This window comes from Neofelis nebulosa, chromosome 18, assembly GCF_028018385.1.
Source record: "Neofelis nebulosa isolate mNeoNeb1 chromosome 18, mNeoNeb1.pri, whole genome shotgun sequence".
NCBI lineage: Eukaryota > Metazoa > Chordata > Mammalia > Carnivora > Felidae > Neofelis > Neofelis nebulosa.
The window spans coordinates 38,441,539-38,461,274 of NC_080799.1; positions in this window are offsets into that span (position 1 = coordinate 38,441,539).

Below are 19,736 nucleotides of genomic sequence, written 5' to 3' on the forward strand. Positions count from 1 at the left end.
CTATTCCATTTTAAAAAAAATGCTTTTGAATAGACACTTCTCTAAAGAAGACATCCAGATGGCCAACAGGCACACGAAAAGATGCTCAACGTCGCTCCTCATCAGGGAAATACAAATCAAAACCACACTCAGATACCATCTCATGCCAGTCAGAGTGGCCAAAATGAACAAATCAGGAGACTATAGATGCTGGAGAGGATGCGGAGAAACGGGAACCCTCTTGCACTGTTGGTGGGAATGCAAACTGGTGCAGCCACTCTGGAAAACAGTGTGGAGGTTCCTCAAAAAATTAAAAATAGATCTACCCTATGACCCAGCAATAGCACTGCTAGGAATTTACCCAAGGGATACAGGAGTGCTGATGCATAGGGGCACTTGTACCCCAATGTTTACAGCAGCACTCAACAATAGCCAAATGATGGCAAGAGCCTAAATGTCCATCAGCTGATGAATGGATGAAGAAATTGTGGTTTATATACACAATGGAGTACTACGTGGCATTGAGAAAGAATGAAATATGGCCCTTTGTAGCAACGTGGATGGAACTGGAGAGTGTGATGCTAAGTGAAATAAGCCATACAGAGAAAGATACCATATGTTTTCACTCTTATGTGGATCCTGAGAAACTTAACAGAAACCCATGGGGGAGGGGAAGGAAAAATAAAAAAGGTTAGAATGGGAGAGAGCCAAAGCATAAGAGACTCTTAAAAACTGAGAACAAACTGAGGGTTGATGGGGGGTGGGAGGGAGGGGAGGGTGGGTGATGGGTATTGAGGAGGGCACCTTTTGGGATGAGCACTGGGTGTTGTATGGAAACCAATTTGACAATAAATTTCATATATTGAAAAAAATGCTTTGCATTAATATAGAACTACCCTTGGGACACTTGGGCGGCTCAGTCAGTTGAGTGTCCGATTCCGGCCCAGGTCATGATCTCGCTGCTCGTGGGTTCGAGCCCCACGTCGGGTTCTGTGCTGACAGTTCAGAACCAGGAGCTTGCTTCAGATTCTGTGTCTCCCCCCCCCCCTCTCTCTCCCCTGCTCATACTCTGTCTCTGTCTCAAAATAAATAAACGTAGTAATGGAAAATATAAAAATAAAAATAGAACTACCCTATGATCCAGGAATCATACTACTCTTTACCCCCATAATACCAAAACACTAATTCAAAAGAATATTCACGCTCCTATGTTTATAGCAGTGTTTCTTACAAAAGCCAAACTATGGAAACAGCCCAAGTGTCCATCAACTGATGAATGGATAAAGAAGATGTGGCGCATATATATATATACATATATATAACAGAATATTATTCAGCAATCAAAAAGAATGACATCTGGCTATTTGCCATGACATGGATGGAGCTAGAGAGTATTATGCTAAGTGAAATAAGTCAGAGAAAGACAAATACCATATGATCTCACTCAAAAGTGGAATTTAAGAAACAAAATGAACAAAGGGAAAAAAAAAGACAAAGCAAGAAGCAGACTCTTAATTATAGAGAACAAATGAATTGTTACTGGAGGGGAGGTGAGTGGGAGTATGGGGGAAATCAGGGATGGAGATTAAAGACTACACTTATTATGAGAAAAAATAATAAAATGGAAAAAGTTGCTTTGCTAGTATAGCGTTTGTTTTGACATGCATTTCTTGGACCCACCATTCAGGACAAATTGGGGCATGGTTCCATCTTGTTAGCCTTGTCCTACACAGGTGGATTCATATGCCCAACCCACTTATTCTGTGGTGTGGGGACTAGGAAGCCTGTCTGGGGAACTTGGCAGAGACTTAGTAAGACTTGGGTGGCTGAAATTTCCCAGTAACATCTACACTTCATCATGACATGCTGGGGCCGTGTGTGCCTGTTCTGGCATTCACATAATAAAATTATTCAGTATCTGTATTCCTTCAATCAGTGTATATTTTTGAGATTAATCTATGTTGTATATATCAATAGATTATTCATATATACATGTATATGTATAACCTCAAAAATCCCATGTTTATCTGTCCACGGATGGGCATTTGGGTTGTTTCAATATTTGACTGTTATGAATAAAGCTGCCATGAGAACTTCCAGTACACATATTTTCTGAATGTATGTTTTCATTTTCCTTGGATAAATACCAAGGACTATCATTTTTGAGTAATATTTATGTGTAGCTTTGTAAAAACATTGCCAGTTTCACGACATTGTTGTTAGATGTTACAGTCAGACCAGAATTCTATGAAGTGCCCTCATCCTTGCCAACACTTAGTATTGTCAGACTTTCCATTATAGTGGCTATGAAATGATATCTCATTGTGCTATTAAATTGCATTTCCCCGATGATTAAAGTGTTAGGCTTTTCATGTACTTCATATATCTGACTTTGTGAAGTGTACATTCAAGTCTCCTGTCCGTTAAAAAAAGTTGTGTTGTCTTTTTATGATGGTTATAGGAGTTCTTTATATATAATAGATACAAGCCCCCTTTTTTCAGATATTTGTGTTGCAAATATGTTCTCTGAGGTGTTGGCTTATAGCTTTGTATTTTTAATAGTGTCTTTTGATGATAAGTCTTTAATATTGATAAAGCTTGATGGATTTTCTCTCTTACGATTCATGCTTTTCATCTTGTCTCTAAGGAATCTCTATACTTAGTTTCTAATGATACTCTCCTTTGTTTTCTTCTAGAAGTTTCATAGTTTTAGCTTATATATTGGGATTTATGATCCATTTCAAATTTTTATGTATGGAGTAAAATAGGAGTTGAGCTTCAGTTTTTGGTGGTATTAATTAATAGAATCTAAAACTATTTTTCAAATTTTTATTGGCAGACAGAGAAATATAGCTTTTGAGTATTGATTTTGAAATCTGTGTGCTTGTTGAGTTTACTTATTGCTTTTGTTTGTTTTTGGTAGATACCTTCGGATTTCTTTATAAATAATCGTGTCAGCTGTAAATAAAAATACTTTTGTTCTTTCCAATATTTATGCTTTTTTATTTCTCCCATGTGTTATTGTGCCAGTTAGGACATTCTGTATAATAAAATAAGAAAAGGTTCAGCATTTCACCAGTAAGAACGATGTTAATGCTAAAGATTGCTGTTGTTTCTTGTTTGTTTTTGTAGCTGCCTTTTATGCAAAGAAATTCCCTTCTAGTCCCAGTTTGTTGGGATTTTTTTTTCCATAAGTATATGATGAATTCTGTTGAACTCCTGCATCTGTTGGTAGGTTCATATAACTTTTTTTCATATTTGTGTTAATCTCATAAGGTAGATTAATGTTTTTTTCACATGCCAAATCAACCTTGAATTCTGGAATAAACCTTACCTGATCAGGATATATCATGTTTCTTAAATATTGCTGGATTTAATTTGATAATATCTAGTCTGGAATTTCTACCTTTATGTTCATGAGGAATATTGACGTGCAGATTTTTTTTTCTGTTTTGGTAATAATGTCTTTATGAAATTTCAGAATTATGTTGACCTCAAACAAGAAAACGAGAATTGTTCCCTCTTACTCTCTGTTCTGAAACGAATATTTGTAGAACACATATTATTTTTTTCTTAAATGTAGTATATAATTCACCAGTGAAGCCATCTGGTCCTCAATTTTTATTTGTGGGAAGGTACTTAAATTACAAATTCAATGTCTGGGGTGCCTGGGTGGCTCAGTTAGTGAAGTGTCTGACTCTTGATTTCAGCTCAGGTCATGATCTCATGGTTTGTGAGATTGAGTCCTACATCAGGCTCTGTGCTGATAGTTTGGAGCCTGCTTGGGATTCTTTCTCCCTCTCTCTCTCTGCCCCTCCCCTGCTCATGCATGTTCTCTCTCTCTCTCTCTCTCTCTCTCTCTCTCTCAAGATAAATAAACATTAAAGAAAAAACAATTTCAACTTCTGTAATAGAAAAAGTCCTACTCAAGTTTTAAAATTCTTTCCTTAGTCAGATTTGGTCATTGGTATCTTTCAAGAGATGTACCTGTATCATCTGAAATGTCATACATATGGCCACAAAGATATTTATGATATTCTTTTAATCTTGCTTTTCATACCATGCCTTCTCTTTTGTTCCCAGTATCGATCATTTGTGGTTTCTCTCTTTATTCTTGATCAGTCTTGCGAGGGGCTGATCAATTTTTATTAATCTTTTTGAAAGATCAACTTGGGGCTCTGTTGATTTTCTTCATTTTTAAAAGTTTTCTGGTTTATTATGTTTCCCCTTTCCCCCCATTTCTTTTGGTTATTTTGCATTTCATTTCCGCTTCTTTTTCTGGCTTCTGTATGTGGAAGTGTAGATCATTGATTTTCTGCTTTCTTCTGACACGCTGAAAGAAATCTTACTAAGGCTCAACCTGACATTCTCTCAGGATGGGACCCTAATTTGTGCCCTTAGGGCCTCCTTCTCTACCACCGAGGGTGAGAGTCAGTCTGTACTTCTGGCTCTCGCTCAGCAGCCTGACCCTGCTTTGCCTCCTGTACAGGCTGGGGTTATCAGATAGGTTCTAGGTGACCCCACTGGAAGGGATCTGCTTTGTGTTACCACATTTGGTCTTTACAAATCCACAAGACAGGCACACCGTCTTCACTTTTTAGATTTAAGGAAAGTAATAGCAATACTGATTTAGTTGTCTAAAACTCATGACATGGCCAAGATTCAGATTCATCCCTTTGGACTCCAAGGTCAACCTCCAAGGACTTAAGTAACTCACTCAATTTCCCCAGCTAGTAGGAGACAGAGCTGGGATTTCAACCTGGTTTGATCTTGCTTCAACACCACAAAGAAAGTAAGAAAACCAGATGTGCGAAGATTATCAAGGAACCCTGTTTATCCTCATGCAGGAGGCGGGAGGGTCTTTGGGATGTAGTGATTAGTTTACGAACTTTTAAAAGCACTGACCACCCATCCTCAGCACCAAACAGAGATGGGAGAAGTGACAAGGATGGTGGTTCACCCCAACCGGTCCCTAAAGGAATGTGCACCACCTTCCATCAGATCCTGGCAGATCGGGAAGAAGAGTGAAGTGAGCCATCTGGGTTAGCTGCTTGTTTTTAGAAAGAAACTGAGGCTTAACACGAAGGTCCTCCTTCCTTCCCCCAAGGGCACTTGATGTGGCTGCTGCTAATAATCGCGGTGGGCCCTTCTAGTTGAATGCACTCTTTCGGGTGCCTATATGCTGTTGTATTTAGGTTCCCACAAGAACCAGGTAGGGCGAGCGAGGAGGACATTTTATTACCGTGTTCACGGCAGGGAGCCTGGGAGCCCAAGAAATGACTCGCCCCTGTCCCCATGGGGCAGCAGTGTCTGCCCTCAGACTCCACACCTCTTTCTAAACCCACATTCTCCACAACTGTCCAACAGAACTGGGAGGGTTGAGTGGCGCAGGGAAGGAGGAAGTCTCACGAAGGATCAGGAGCAGACCAGCCCAGCTCAGCCTCGCCCACCCTGTTCCAGGCTTGTTTTCCACTTGAGAAAAAGCTGGCGAGACTACAGAACATCTTCACAGCTGTTTATGGCTTCCAGTAACTTCTTCTAACCTTTCCCCATCTGCTTTTGCAGTGGGAAAAATCATTTTCTCCATGTGATGGGTCTTCAATATCCCCTTTTCTACCTCCTTGATACTTTACTCCAAGATACTACACTAAATTACAGTGATTCATTATTCCTATTAAAACAAACAATATCCCCAAATTACCCAGCAAACTAAACAATTGTGAACAGTAAATTCAAACAGTAAAACATGGGCACATATTGGGTAAATGTTATTTTCCCGAACAAGAAAAGGCTTTCGGCAAAGTGTTTAACTTGAATACAACAAAAGGCAATTTAATTTAGTAATACAGCTGGGTGAAAAATGGAGACCTCGGGTTTAATAAGAAGGGGGAAAAGACACACATATATCATCCAAAAGGATAATTATGAGAAACTATTTTGTATGATCCAACTAAATCAAAGCTTCTAATGCTTTCTTACTTCTGTCAAAATAGGGAGATTTAAGGCCTTAAAAATGGGAACTTTGCAGACTTCACTGCCAAGGAAAAATGATTTGTCTCTTGATAAATTACTATTGGGCTTTATACTTGGGAAAAAATACACTTACATTGAAATAAATGCCAAGGTATGGCTAGAGAATTTATATTATTCGTTCAGATCTACCACTGGCTTGGTGGGGAGACAGAAGTCCCATTTAAAACATCTCCTGGCTTGTTGACAGAGTGCCACGGAGGCAAGATGAACACCCCTGGTGAACAGGGGTGGGGGGCAGGTGTAGCTCCCCTTCCCCCCACTCCCATCCCAGGAGGTTGCACAAATCTGGCAGTGGGATGCTTTTCTTCTTTTTCTCCCTGGAACACAAAGTTTCCGTCCTCTCTGGGTTCGGCATTTCCAGAAGCCCCCCACAAATATGGTCACGTGCCTTTTCTGGATTCTGCACATTTTTGTGGGTTCTTATGCGTGCCCGAGACAAATTCGCCTTCCAACCCAGCAGGGGAACAGGAGAAGGAAAGAGGAAATTGGGCTCCATCCAAGGCCTGCCGAACAGAGAAACGGTAACAGCGTCAGAGAGAGCAAACGTCGGCCATCAAGGTAGGGACCCAGATGCCAGCTTCCCTTCTTTTTCCACCTGGGGAACCTTTGGCAAAAGGCAGCTCTGGGCCTTCCCTTTCCCCATCTGTAAGATGGCTAATTTGGATAAGCAACATTTTCCTCACAAGTGTTTTTGCACAACACTTGCTTTCAGGCACACTTTTACATAAAATTACAGTCTGTAGTACAGACAAACAAGGACGTGCTCCAGTTAGAGCAGAGTGCTCCTCCTTTCTTCGCCTCGTGGGGACCCCTGGAGGTCGTTCCACAGAGCTCTGGGGCTTCAAGGCATGCACTTTGAAAATCGCCGAATAGAGTACTTTCTAAGGATCCTTCTGGTTTGACGGCTCCATGGTTCTGGGGTTGACATGCTCCTGGAGCAATTAGTGGAGGCTGGGAAGACGCTCAGACAGCTTTGCCTGGTGGTCTTGTCCTACGTGGTGGCGGTGTGCGCGCATGTGCATACGCTTATGCGTGTGTGCGTGCTCGTGCGTGCATGCGTGTGTATGGCGGGGGAATCTTTAAATGGCAGGTTCCCGAGACATAACAGCTGTGGCTCGCTGTAAGGTGCACCTCTTTCTCTAGGCTGAGGCAAAAACATGTAATAGAGCCCTGGGAGCTGTTTCAGAAATCCAAGTAAAAATCGTCCAAATATTTGTCTTCAGATTTTGGAGCATGCTGCACTTGCTAAAGGCTAATTGATTAGTGTTTATCAGTCCCATATTCCAGTACGTTCTAGGGAAGCCTCTTGTCCAAGTGAAGCAAACATAACGTTTGAATCTTCTCCTACCTGGATTCTGACTCATCTGCGACAAAAATAAATAAATGAAAGAAGTAAATACTTTGGCGAAAGAAGGTTGTGTTTTTTTTTTTTTTTAATATTCATTTAGTTTTTCTTGGTACTTAGAAAAGGGCACCCCTATTTTCAAGTTGAAAATTTTTCTAACATGCCTGGATCAATTTCCATCTGAGTAATACCAACTTAAAGTGTTTCCATTCTAAATCTTTTTTGTAATTCACAGAGTATGACCCATTTCACAAAGTACTTTTTAGTTTCTAAGGCATCATTTACAATAGACTTTAAAGTTTGTAAGATGCTGCACCTTTTCCAAGGGACTTTACAGTTTACAAAGCTTTTTATGGTGAACACATTCCATTGCATGTGTCACTTTATCATTTCGAAAGTCTTTGGCATTTTCCAAAGCCTTGTTACCATTGCAAAGCACTTTGTAGCTTACCAAATGCCTTGCAGTTTGTAAAATGATTCCAAGCCCATAACCACACTTAGTGTCCACACTAGCAGACGCTAGTGACATAATTGCATCTTTCTTCGATGATGATAAGGATCATGCTGGGCGTCAGAGTCATAATTGTGAACTTGCCTTTACTGAACACAGACCAAGTGTCCCATAGACGGGTTGTTATTGTCTGATTAAGAATATTATTGCTCTGAAGGGATATAATTGATGAAGTCCTAAAAGTCCAGTCTTGATCAGTGGTTTTCTATGGGGAGAGGGGACCGGGGGGGGAGGGCGTGAGGGATCTTACCCAGCAGGGACATTTGGCAATATTGGGTTGTTACACCTGGGGGAAGGGATGCTACTGGCATCTAGTGGATAGAGGCCAGGGATGCTGCTACAAACGTCCTACGTTGTACATCACAGTCCCCAAAACAAAGAGATAGCTAGCCTATAAGATCAATAATGCCAAGGTTCAGAAGCCCTGGGCTTGATAAAGGTAGGGTATTTGATAATTGTAGGCTACTTATCTCTTGTAATAGAAGGATGTTTTCAGTTGCAAGTAACAGGAAACAGCCTCACATTGGCTTAAACATTATGTCCGTTTCCCATTCCACCTAACCGGAGATCAAGAGGAAGTTCGTAATATAGAGCTGGGTGATTAAGGTGTTGACCATGGCACCAAGGACCCTGATTCTGTCCTTTTCTCTCTTCTGTTCAGCCTCAGCTAATCCTAGGGCTGATTCGTGGCTGTCAGCAGGACAAGGTGCCTTCTCTTGTTCATATTCAAAGGCAAAGAGGCTGACTTTTCTCTCCCAGGATCCCAGAAAGACTTTTTGTGTGTGAATAAACACCAGCATCATGCACCGACTTGCTTAACTGGAGAATGCTTGCAAAGTGTCAAGGACAGAGCCTTTTCCATAGCTGGTGTTCATCACATGTTCCCCCCTCCACCTCCATCCTTTCTTGGGTACTAACTTTTGGGCCGATAACTAGGGATTTTGAGAGAACAAAAACATAATAAAATCACTTGTTGGTCCCGCTGGAAAGCGTTCCTGTGAAACGGCTGAGCAGATTTACGCACAGAAATTCACACTGTTTCCCGGCCTGGGATTCTGAACTGTAAATCCTTTCCCAGCACATTACACATGCACACATGCACATACTCTACCTCTTGCAAATTAAAAGTCATTTATATCTTGCCAAAGCATTTCTGACATGCAGCTTCAGCATTCAGAGCCTTAGGCAAGCTTTGTGTCAACCACTGTGATGTATAACTGGCCAGGGAGGTTGCAAAGTCCAGAATTCAATGACTAGTCAACAGGCCTTCAGATTGTAGGCAAGGTTCGCTCTCCCTTGTCTAGAAAACCTCATCAGCAAGAGTTACCTTATTTAGGGACATACAGCTGAGTGCAGCTTCTACAAAAATGATTTGTATTGTGGAATCCTCACGATCAACCAGATGCTGTGATTTAAGTGTTTTCACATTGGCTTTGGAGAGACTGCTGAGTTGCACGGGTTTGCCAGAGGCCTTCTCTGTGATGAGGAATGTGGCTCATGGACACTCACCAGCAGTAGCCTTCAGTGGCTCCCAGTTACATGTCAGACAGACTCAGACCCCTTAGCCTGACGCTCACAGTTGGGCCCCCAGTCATTCCTTTGACCATTATCTCTCCAACGACTGTTTCCCATTTAGACTGATCTCTTAGTTATATTTCAAATAAGTTTTATGTGTTTCTGTATTACACAATCTGGAATAAAAACCCAACTGAGCTGGGTCTTAATGGTGACCCTACCATGATATGACCATGGATGAATTGCCTATTTAGTGAGATTCAGTTTCCTTGTCCAGAAAATGATGATAATACCACCTTGTGGAATAGAAGTGAGTGTTAAATAAAATAATTATTCCTTGTTCTTAGCTCAGTGCCTGCCATTAAAAGGTGATTAGTAGGGATGCCTAGGTGGCTCAGTAGGTTAAGTGTCTCACTCTTGGTTTCAGCTCAGGTCATGATCTCCCCATTCATGAGTTCAAGCCCCATGTCAGGCTCTGTGCTGACAGCGTGGAGCCTGATGGGGATTCTCTGTCTCCCTCTCTCTCTGCCCCTCCCCTGCTCTCTTTCTGTCTCTGTCTCAAAAATAAGTAAATAAACTTTTAAAAAATATTTTTAAAAGGTTATTAGTAAAGTTATTATTTTCCCTTTACTTTTTTGCCTGCCACATTGACTTTCCTTGTATACTTGTGTATTTCTCCGTTATTTTAAGGAAGATGCACTTCATTTCTCTTGTAAATCCCTCAAAGTCTGAAATGTTTCCAATTCTACAGCCTCCCAGCTCCTTGTATTTTTCCTTCAGCACTGACCCATTTTTAATTTATACTGCTCTGTGGAATCATCTGTATAATATTTGCTCCCTTTGGTGTATTGCGATTTACTTAAGAACAGAGAACATGTCTGTCTTGCTCATGTATATTGCACCTCAATATTGCTCATACCTAGGACAGATTCTGACACATAATAAATGCTAAATAAATTCTAGATGAATAAGTGATTGAATGGCTCATTGAGGTGAATTGAGTACTTCCTAGTCCCATGCACTATGTTAGGTTCTTCATACATGTAATCTCATAGCAAGTGGATAACGTGGTCACTATTAATGCATTCCTGTTTCCCGATGAAGAAATGGAGCTACAAGGGGGTAAAGTAGCACAAGGAAAAACACATCTAGGATGTGAGTCAGAATCAGGATTTGAATTTTTGTCACCCAACTCCAAGCCCAACTCCTAATCATTACCATGACACCTTCTGTTCAAAGATGGCGGGCAGTGGGAAGCAATAATGGATTCAGGGCTTGGGTGATTGTAGTATTGGGTAATCCTGCTTTAAATCACTGTGAGCTGCCCACACAGGATTCAGGAAATATGAATTTCCCCTGCACTCTTTTTTCTTTTCAGTAGCTTTTCCTGTCAGCATGTCCTTTGATCTTCACATAAGACTTTGTCAATAAAAAAAAAAAGGGGGACACATCAGGAGTAAGCGGTTTGCCCAAGGTCACTCATCCAGTCACTGATGTGGAAACATAAAGCTGGGGACACCCAGAACGATCAGTGGAGTAATCACATCAGGTCACCACAGTCAGCCAGGCCTCCCCTCCCACCTCCTGTTTTGGAGGGAAGCACCGTGTTGGTCGGCCTTACAGACAGCTGAGGATGAGCTGGTGCTATGGAAAAGTTCTGGGCCCACAGTCAGGGGTCTTGATTCTGAAAGCAGCCACGTTATGTGGACCTGAGTTCACGGCAACTGTTGGTTGAGTCTTGTTTACCTATCTGAACAGCAAGAAGGTTGGACTGGATAATTTCTAAAGACTTCAATGGGACATGTTCATTCAACAGATATCTGCTGAGTGTCTGCTAAGGCCTTGTCTGCCTTACTCACCCCTGCATCCCTTGTCCTTAGTACAGTTTCCGACACACAGTACATACAAGATAATTACAGAGCGAATGGAAGATTGTGAATGCGTGTGGTAAGACAAAGCAGTGGGCAGCACCTAGTCAGTCTCTGCCCTTGAGTTGGCAGATATAAGTCAGCTGCTAATGATCCTGCACTCTGATGAATCCTGTCATTGAAACCAACCCAGAGTACTTTGGGTGCAATGAATCCACTTTTGGGGATGGACAGGAAATCAGGGAGGCCCTCTTGAGGGAAGTGACCTCTTGTTGCCAGCACCATGAGGATGCATAGACATAGGGGAAAAGAGACAGGTAAGTGTGGAGCGGAGCTGAGAGGTGGAGAGAAAACTGGATGGTTTGGTTGCTCTCCCCAGACAGAATAAAAGGGAAGGGAATGAAGTGTAGTTCAGTCGGGCCTGGGGCTGAACGATCGGAGCGGGCAGAGGGGAGAGGTGAGTCTGGAGAGTCAGGAGGGGGAACGGTGGAGGATAAACCCTCTTGAAGGGCCAGGGATTTATCCTGAGGTATGTGGGGAAACTGTGGAGGGGTTCTAAGTAGGTTTCTGTGTGTGAGCTTTTCAGGAAAAGGGGGTTGTGGAAGCAGGAAGGCCAGTTCCGGTGCTGTTGATGTGGTGTGGAGAGGGGGTCAGCGGGAGTGTTGGTGTAAGGAGAAGATGACCAGAGGAGACAGGGAGATGGGGTGGGCCTTTGGAGCTCAAGTGCTCTGCTCAAAGATTATGAAGACCCTGCGGGGAAGAGCAGAGAGAGCTGATTTGAGGGCAGGCGCAGAGCTGATGCTCTGAATTTCTGGTCCCTCCGTTCCTCCCTGCGGCGGGGGCAGAGAGCATCCACCTGGGAGAGGCGGGTCGACTGCTCAGCCCGAGGCCACTCTGCTCCCGGCACCTCCTGTCCTGGGCACTGGCTGGTGGCCACCTGCTGCCCGGCGAGGGCTCTTCCTGCCTGCTATCTACAGATTCCATGGCCCCTCCTGCCCTCACACGCTGGGCTGACACTGTTCATCATACCGCTGCCACTCTGATCAGCATGGCTGATCCCACCATTTCCTTAAGTGGTGTCTTTGCTGTTTAATTTATTTCCTTGACCCCTCCAGTTCTAAGGCAAACTCTCTGTCAATAGAGATTGTTCCCAGGGATTAGCTTTGGCTCTTCTTCATTATCGGTTTGGAAGCAAGAGGCCCCAAAGCATTTTCAATCCTGAGAAGACAGTGGTACACACAGGAAGGAGCCCTAGGGCAGTGGACAGGACTCGGTGCACCTGTGACCTTGAGCAAGTCAGTCAAGCCTCATCCTTTCTGTGGGGGAGGAAAGGAAAGCGTGTTTCCTGAGCCCTGATATGCAGCCAGTACTGTGTTTCTTCCTCTGTGCTGTCATTGCATCTTGTTACAGAGTTCCTTCCTTCCCTTCCTCCCTTCCTCCCTCCCTCCCTCCCTTCCTTCCTCCCTCCCTCCCTCCTTCCCTCCCTCTCTCCCTTCCTTCCTCCCTCTCTCCCTTCCTTCCCCCTTCTTTCCCCCTTCCTTCCACCTTCCTCCCTCCCTTCCTTCCTTCCTTCCTTCCTTCCCCCTTCCTTCCCCCTTCCTCCCTCCCTCCCTCCCTTCCTTCCTTCACTGGATATGTAAGATCAGTTGTTCTTTGGTCATCTCACTCTCCAATTAGTTTACAAATACTTGGAGGGGAAGGACCACTTTTTATTTTAAATGAATCCTTGTATTCCTGACACAAAGGCTAGCACGTGGTAGACACCTACTGTGTGATGAATAAATGTGTGGCCAGATGCCGTACTTTGGAGGCCAGCATCTCAGACCCAAAAAAGACCACAGCTACTTAGCTCTGGGACCTTGAACAAGTCCTTGAGCCTCTCTGAGCGCCATCTGCAGAAAGAGCGGATGTGGACGGTACCTGCCCATCTGCACGCGCAGAACAGCTTAATTTCTGAGCAGGTGGTGGGGAGGAGGAAGGGTATTTTGGCATCACAACCCATGAGACCCTGCTAGGAAAGGGGGTCAGATCTGAAGAAATGAAACCTTATTTGCTAGTGCGATGTCCACCGTGGACAGTCTGAGAGTGGAGAACAGTCTTCTCAAGGACCTCTCATCCTCAGCAAGGACCTTTTCCCAGGGGCAAAGACCCCCGTGGCTTCGATAGATGGTTCATGGATCATAGAAGGAGATGGAGAGAGAAAGGGAAGTGGATGCCCCTCACGTGGTGATTCCCTGGGGACTTGGAGGAGCTTTAAGAGAAAAGTGGAGACATGGTGCACATAGCCACTAGATCTCACGTGCATTTATGATTGGCCATTGGTTTCACTGTTTCTTACTGGAAAGACCACACTCACATCCTGTTTAACAAGTTGCTAATCGAGGGGCTATGCATGTACACCATCTAGGAGGGTGGCTGACTGCTCAGACCTATTGTTATCCTTTGAGGATTAAGGCATGGGGAGTATTTCAAGGGCTCCCCCTAGTACAGACATATGCAAAGGTCCTCAAAGGCACCCCCTGTTTTGGGATAACTTTAGATACCTAAGCCCTTCTGAGGAAATACTGTCAGGATGGTTTGTAGGAAAAGAGATAAACGTGACTTAAGTATTTTTAGAAGCCTACACTATTACTCAGGGTTCTCCAGAGAAATGGAACCAATGGGATATATCTAAAAAACAGGAATTGGTTCACATGACTGTGGCAGCCAGGAAGTCCCACAGTCTGCTCTCTGTGAGCTGGAGAATCATGAAAGCTGGTGGTATAATTCAAGTTGTCCAAAGGTCCAGAGACCAGGACCCCCATTGCCCAACAGATGTCTCAGTTCAAGCGGAGAGAGCACATTTGCCCCTCCTCTGTCTTTTTCTTCTCTTCAGGTGTCTTCTGTGGATTGGCTGATGTCCACCTGCATTGGACAGTGCCACCTTCCTTCACTGATTCAAACCTTAGTCTCTGTGAGGGCGAAACACCCTCTGACACACCCAGAAACAATGTTTTACCAGGGATGCAGGCATCCCCTAACCCAGTCAAGCTGATGTACAAAGTCAACCACCCACACCTATGTTTTGCAAAGTGAAATCCATCATAAAATTGGGATGGGGATTGGGGTGGGGGCAGGAGAATGATCATATGGTGGAAAATGAGAAATAAACCTTCCCGGGGCGCCTGGGTGGCTGGTCGGTTAAGCGTCCGACTTCGGCTCAGGTCATGATCTCACGGTCCGTGAGTTCGAGCCCCGCATCGGGCTCTGTGCTGACAGCTCGGAGCCTGGAGCCTGTTTCAGATTCTGTGTCTCCCTCTCTCTCTGCGCCTCTCCTGTTCATGCTCTGTCTCTCTCTGTCTCAAAAATAAATAAACGTTAAAAAAAAATTAAAAAAAAAAAAGAGAAATAAACCTTCCCACGTCACAATGGCCCCTTGGAAGAACACCCAGGTCCCCCGCCTGGAGCATCTTTCATTGTTATCTTAAACGACATACATACAGCTCCGTCAAAGCAGAGAGAAACTTCTCTGTGGCTGACACATTTCACAGGGAGAAATGGATTTTAAAACTGTTTTCAACTAACAAATTGACAGTCTTAGCCTTCCTTCACCCAGGACGCACTCCCTGGAGTGAAGCATGGGGAGGAGGTGGATGAGGGCTGATAAAATCTAATCCACTGCTTACAGAATTTGAGAGAGAGGTTTTCTAATCACCCACTAGAGGGTTCCCCCTCCCGACCCAATTTCCTCCTAAATCACATACTAGAGGTCAGAGAAAGGGGTGATGAGCTGTCCACCACGAGGTGGTTGAAAAGGCCTGATTCCATTCCATCAGAGCAGTGTCAGAGTTTATAAATTGTCGTGTCTGTCTCTACAAAAAGGGATAAAGTCTACCGTCTCACAAAAAAAAATGCACGTTTTCAACTTAGATTTATCATCTTTAATATTCTTGAAGACTGGGAGAGAGACAGAGGCAGAGAAAGGTGGGGGTGGCAGGGGAGAAAGGGGTGCAGTGGATAAGGACAACTGACAAGTGTAAAATAGGGCTGCTATTCCTTTCACAAAGCCGAGACCAGGGAGAGGGGAGCATGGAGTTATGGAGGACTGGCTCTGCTGTCTGACCGCATGGGTTCAAACTCAGGCTCTGCCACGGTGTGAATTTAGGTGAGTTCCTTCATCTCTCTGAACGTTCTTATCTTGGAAATGGGGACAGTGATAAGAGGGACATATCTCTGGGGCGCCTGGGTGGCTCAGTCGGTTGAGCGTCCGGCTTCAGCTCAGGTCACGATCTTGCGGTCCGTGAGTTCGAGCCCCGCGTCAGGCTCTGGGCTGACGGCCCGGAGCCTGGAGCCTGCTTCCGATTCTGTGTCTCCCTCTCTCTCTGCCCCTCCCCCGTTCATGCTCTGTCTCTCTCTGTCTCAAAAATAAATAAATGTTAAAAAAAAAATTAAAAAAAAAAAAAAAAGAGGGACATATCTCTGAAGAGTTTTCTGAGAATTGTGGGAGTTCATTCCATCGGCATTTAGCACAATGCCCAGCACCTATTAGCCCTCATTCAGGATTGGCTCGCACATACAACCCCCATGGAGGGAGCTTCAGTCAAGAGAGCCTTGTCATAAAAATGAGGATTAGGGGCTTCTACGGATAGAAGTCAAGGGGCTGAAAGTGTCACCATGTTTTACTAAGACTACTGACTTTTGGAAATGTAAAACTACACTGGGACCAAGCACTCCTCTCTGTCTCTCTCCCTTTCTCTGTCTCTCTCTCTCATTTTCATATCTATTTGATCTGCTTTATTCTCCTTTCCTAGAAGATGAGCCATTTGCCTTTCTGTGCCATTAAATGAGCCTTCATCCTGGTCTCAAAATGGCACCCCCACCGCCAACGGACTGCCGCACGTGTCCCATTCCAAATTTCCAGGAGCAATTATCTGATTGGCTCAGCTAAGATCCGCTGTCCACCCCTGACCTAATCTCAAATCCCAGACCAAAGACATGAGAATTGAGCGTTAGGGTTAAATGATAATGTTACACTCGGAGCCCTGGGTGGTGGCTCAGAAGCCTTAACACTCATAATCCAGAGGGAAGTAGAGCATCATGGTGTTTAAGAGCACAAGCTCCAGACTCAGACTCTCTGGGTCCAAGCCCTGACTCTGCCATTTCCTACATGCATGTCCTTGGGACTGCAGATGAATTGCCCCGTGCCTCAGGACCCCCCTATATAAAAGGCACACGATAGGAATGCCTACCCCCGCAGGGTTATTTTTCTGGTTAAGTACGATGTTCGATACGTCATCATTACTCTTATTCTTCTTGTGAGTATGAAAAGGGTGTAGCTGGGAGAGACAACTTCGTAAGATGTCCACAACACAACGTGTCGCACTCTTACTGCAGAGATGCTCTGTCGGCTTCAGAAGCCATCTTGGCCGTCCTCCTGGGCAGGGTTTGGATTTATGAGCGTGCTAAATGTGAGTTTCCTGTTGATGTACACCCAGAGTGCCTTTCCCCTCTGGGGGCACGTGTGGCGCTGGGAAGCATCCTCAATCTGTCCTAACCACATGCAGTCTGATGCCACCCCTCCCTCCCGGCCCCCCTTCTTCTTCCTGCTGTGGGTGTGTATGTCAGTGGTGGGTGGTGATGGAAAATCAGGAGAGACAGAGCCCATTAGACAGAACTGCAGGCGGATAAGGTTTGCCAATTATGTTTTGTTTCTTTCTGCTTTCCCCCTGACTTTTAGGATATACAGATTCTTTCTGGCACTCCCCCTGGTTCTGTGCCTATAAAATAAGTTTAATGGCTGAATTTTCTTTAAGATAATCAGAGGCGGTATAATTTATGCATATGAATAGTATTGTAGCCAGATGTAATTTTGCTCGAAGTTGTGGCATTACAGTTAGAAATGGCTCTGCTGGCTGTGTTTTGTAGAATTTGCAATTTATTTAACAGTTGACTGAGCAGTGACCCCAGATAAAATAACCATAATCAAAGAGTAGTTTTTAAAAAAAGAGATATAAAAACAAAGGTGGGAGTGGGCTTTGGAGAAAGGCTCCAGTGCCTATGAGAGAGACGAGCAGGTGGTGAGGGTTTCAAGGCAGGTGAACACTGTTTAGTTGGGACAAATGGCAGAGGGTTCTTTGAGGGACAGAGGGAGGGGGCTGGCATCTTTGCTTTGGAAATTCCTCCCCCCACCCCAGGACTTTGTTTGGAGGTTCATCCCCCTTTGATAAAAAAGAAACAGATTATTTTTTGTACTGCTCCTGGAAGCTGTAATGTTTGTCATTCCTGTTGTCCCAGGATTGCACAGGAGAGGTCTAGAAACTTGGAGGGGCTGGGGGCTAGCAGGATAAGCCTGTGGCTTCCCTAAGGAGCAAACTTAACCTTCTCACAAACTGGATGCTCTTGTAGTTGGCCTCATTCTATGGTTGGGGGCTGGGGGGGAAGACCCCCTTCTCTACATACCTAGCCTTCCTCTGCCTCTACGCCCAAAACCTTTTCAAAATGGAAGAATGCTTGGTTGTAATCCAGGACAGTTGACAGACCTCTTTGCACCAGGGGGTGGCGTTAGTGTCCTGACACCCAGGCTGCATCCTGCTGGGGTCTGTCCCTTGGAATGGGATGTCCATCTTTTATGTCCATCCTTCTTCCTGAATCCACAGAGTCAGGGAGAGTCGAGGACCTGCTCATGCCTGGAGCTGTGTCTAATGCTTCACTCCAGTCTTTGCCATTAAGATTGGAGCCTCTGTGCATCTGTTGATGAAGTAATGCTAACGATGAGTCCTGTTCTCTGTTCCTCATGTGTCCTGCTCCCTTAGCCCTGTGGAATGGTGGGGTGAGGGACTAGTGGGTAAAGACAAACGTTTTGTCTGTGCCCAGGAAACTATTAAAATAACCACGAAGCTTCTGACCTGTAGCCTAATGCATTGCACACTCATTCCTAATCTGACCAGATCATCCCTTTATTTGAATCCTTCAGAGCCTTCCCTTGGTCTCAGGATCAAGTTAAAAATATTTTGGCCTGGTTTTCGAGGTCTTTTAAGATCTGACCCTGTTTGTAATCCATTTTTGTCTCATGTGAATCCTGCCCCACTACCTCCTGTCCCCCAGTGACATACATTTCAGTGATCCCAAAATTCTTGGTCTTTGCACACAAAGTGTCTAAATGTTTTCACCTAGATAATTTCAACTCATTGCTCAAAACCCAGCTCACCTGTGCCTTGCCCTGGGAACTCATTGCTTTTTCCTAAAGGTTGGGTGAAATCCCCCTCCCCTGTGGTTCCACTATCCTTCATTTCACCTCTTTCGTGACAGGTGTGTTTGTATTAATTGCATCTTTGCTTTATTATCTGTGTATGCTCCAAACCCAGAAGTTGTCTTGCACACAGAAGTAGTTCAATATGTATTTGTGAAATGAAGGTGTAAATAAACACTCTCTAAAAATTGTGATGGAGACCAATGTGCAGGGAGAGGCCAGAGAGGGGAGGGCACTGGGGAGGAAAAGAGATACAATGTTGTTCCAGGAAGCAAAATACTTCAAGGTTGGAGAGGACCCAAAATAAAATATGCTAGTGAGGATAAATTGCATATATATCATATATATGGTATATATCACCCGTCACTCTGCTTAGAACTTTACATGTCTCATCTCACTGAGTGCACATGGTAACACCATGATAGGGCAACTCTCATTTCCCTTATTTAACTGATGATGAAGCAGGCTTCTGCCCTGACGGTGCACGGCCCCACGTGGGGCTCAAACCCACGAACCATGAGACCATGACCTGAGCCGAAGTCAAGAGTCAGATGCTTTAACCGACTGAGCCACCCAGGCACCCCTGGAATAATTTTAGATTTACAGAAAAGTTGAGAAGGTAGTCTACAGAGTTCGCATAGACTCCTCACTCATGTTCCCCCATTAGTAACATCTTACATCACCATGGTCCTTGGTCAAAACTGAAGAAACCACACCGGCACATTATTATTAATTAAACTCCAGACTTTATTTGGATTTCCCTATTTTTTAAAAAAATTTTTTTTAGATCTCCTTATTTTTTATTATAATTTTTTAAATATGAAATTTATTGTCAAATTCGTTTCCATACAACACCCGGTGCTCATCCCAACATGTGCCCTCCCCAACACCCTTCACCCACCCTCCTCTCCCTCCCACCCCCCATCAACCCTCAGTTTGCTCTCAGTTTCTAAGAGGCTTTTATGTTTTGGCTCCCTCCCTCTGTAACCTTTCTTTCTTTCTTTTTTTCCTTCCCCTCCCCCATGGTCTTCTGGTAAGTTTCTCAGGATCCACATAAGAGTGAAAACATATGGTATCTGTCTTTCTCTGTATGACTTATTTCCCTTAGCATAACACTCTCCAGTTCCATCCATGTTGCTACAAAAGGCAATATTTCATTCTTTCTCATTGCCAAGTAGTATTCCATTGTATACATAAACCACAATTTTTCTATCCATCAGTTGATGGACATTTAGGCTCTTTCCATAATTTGGCTAT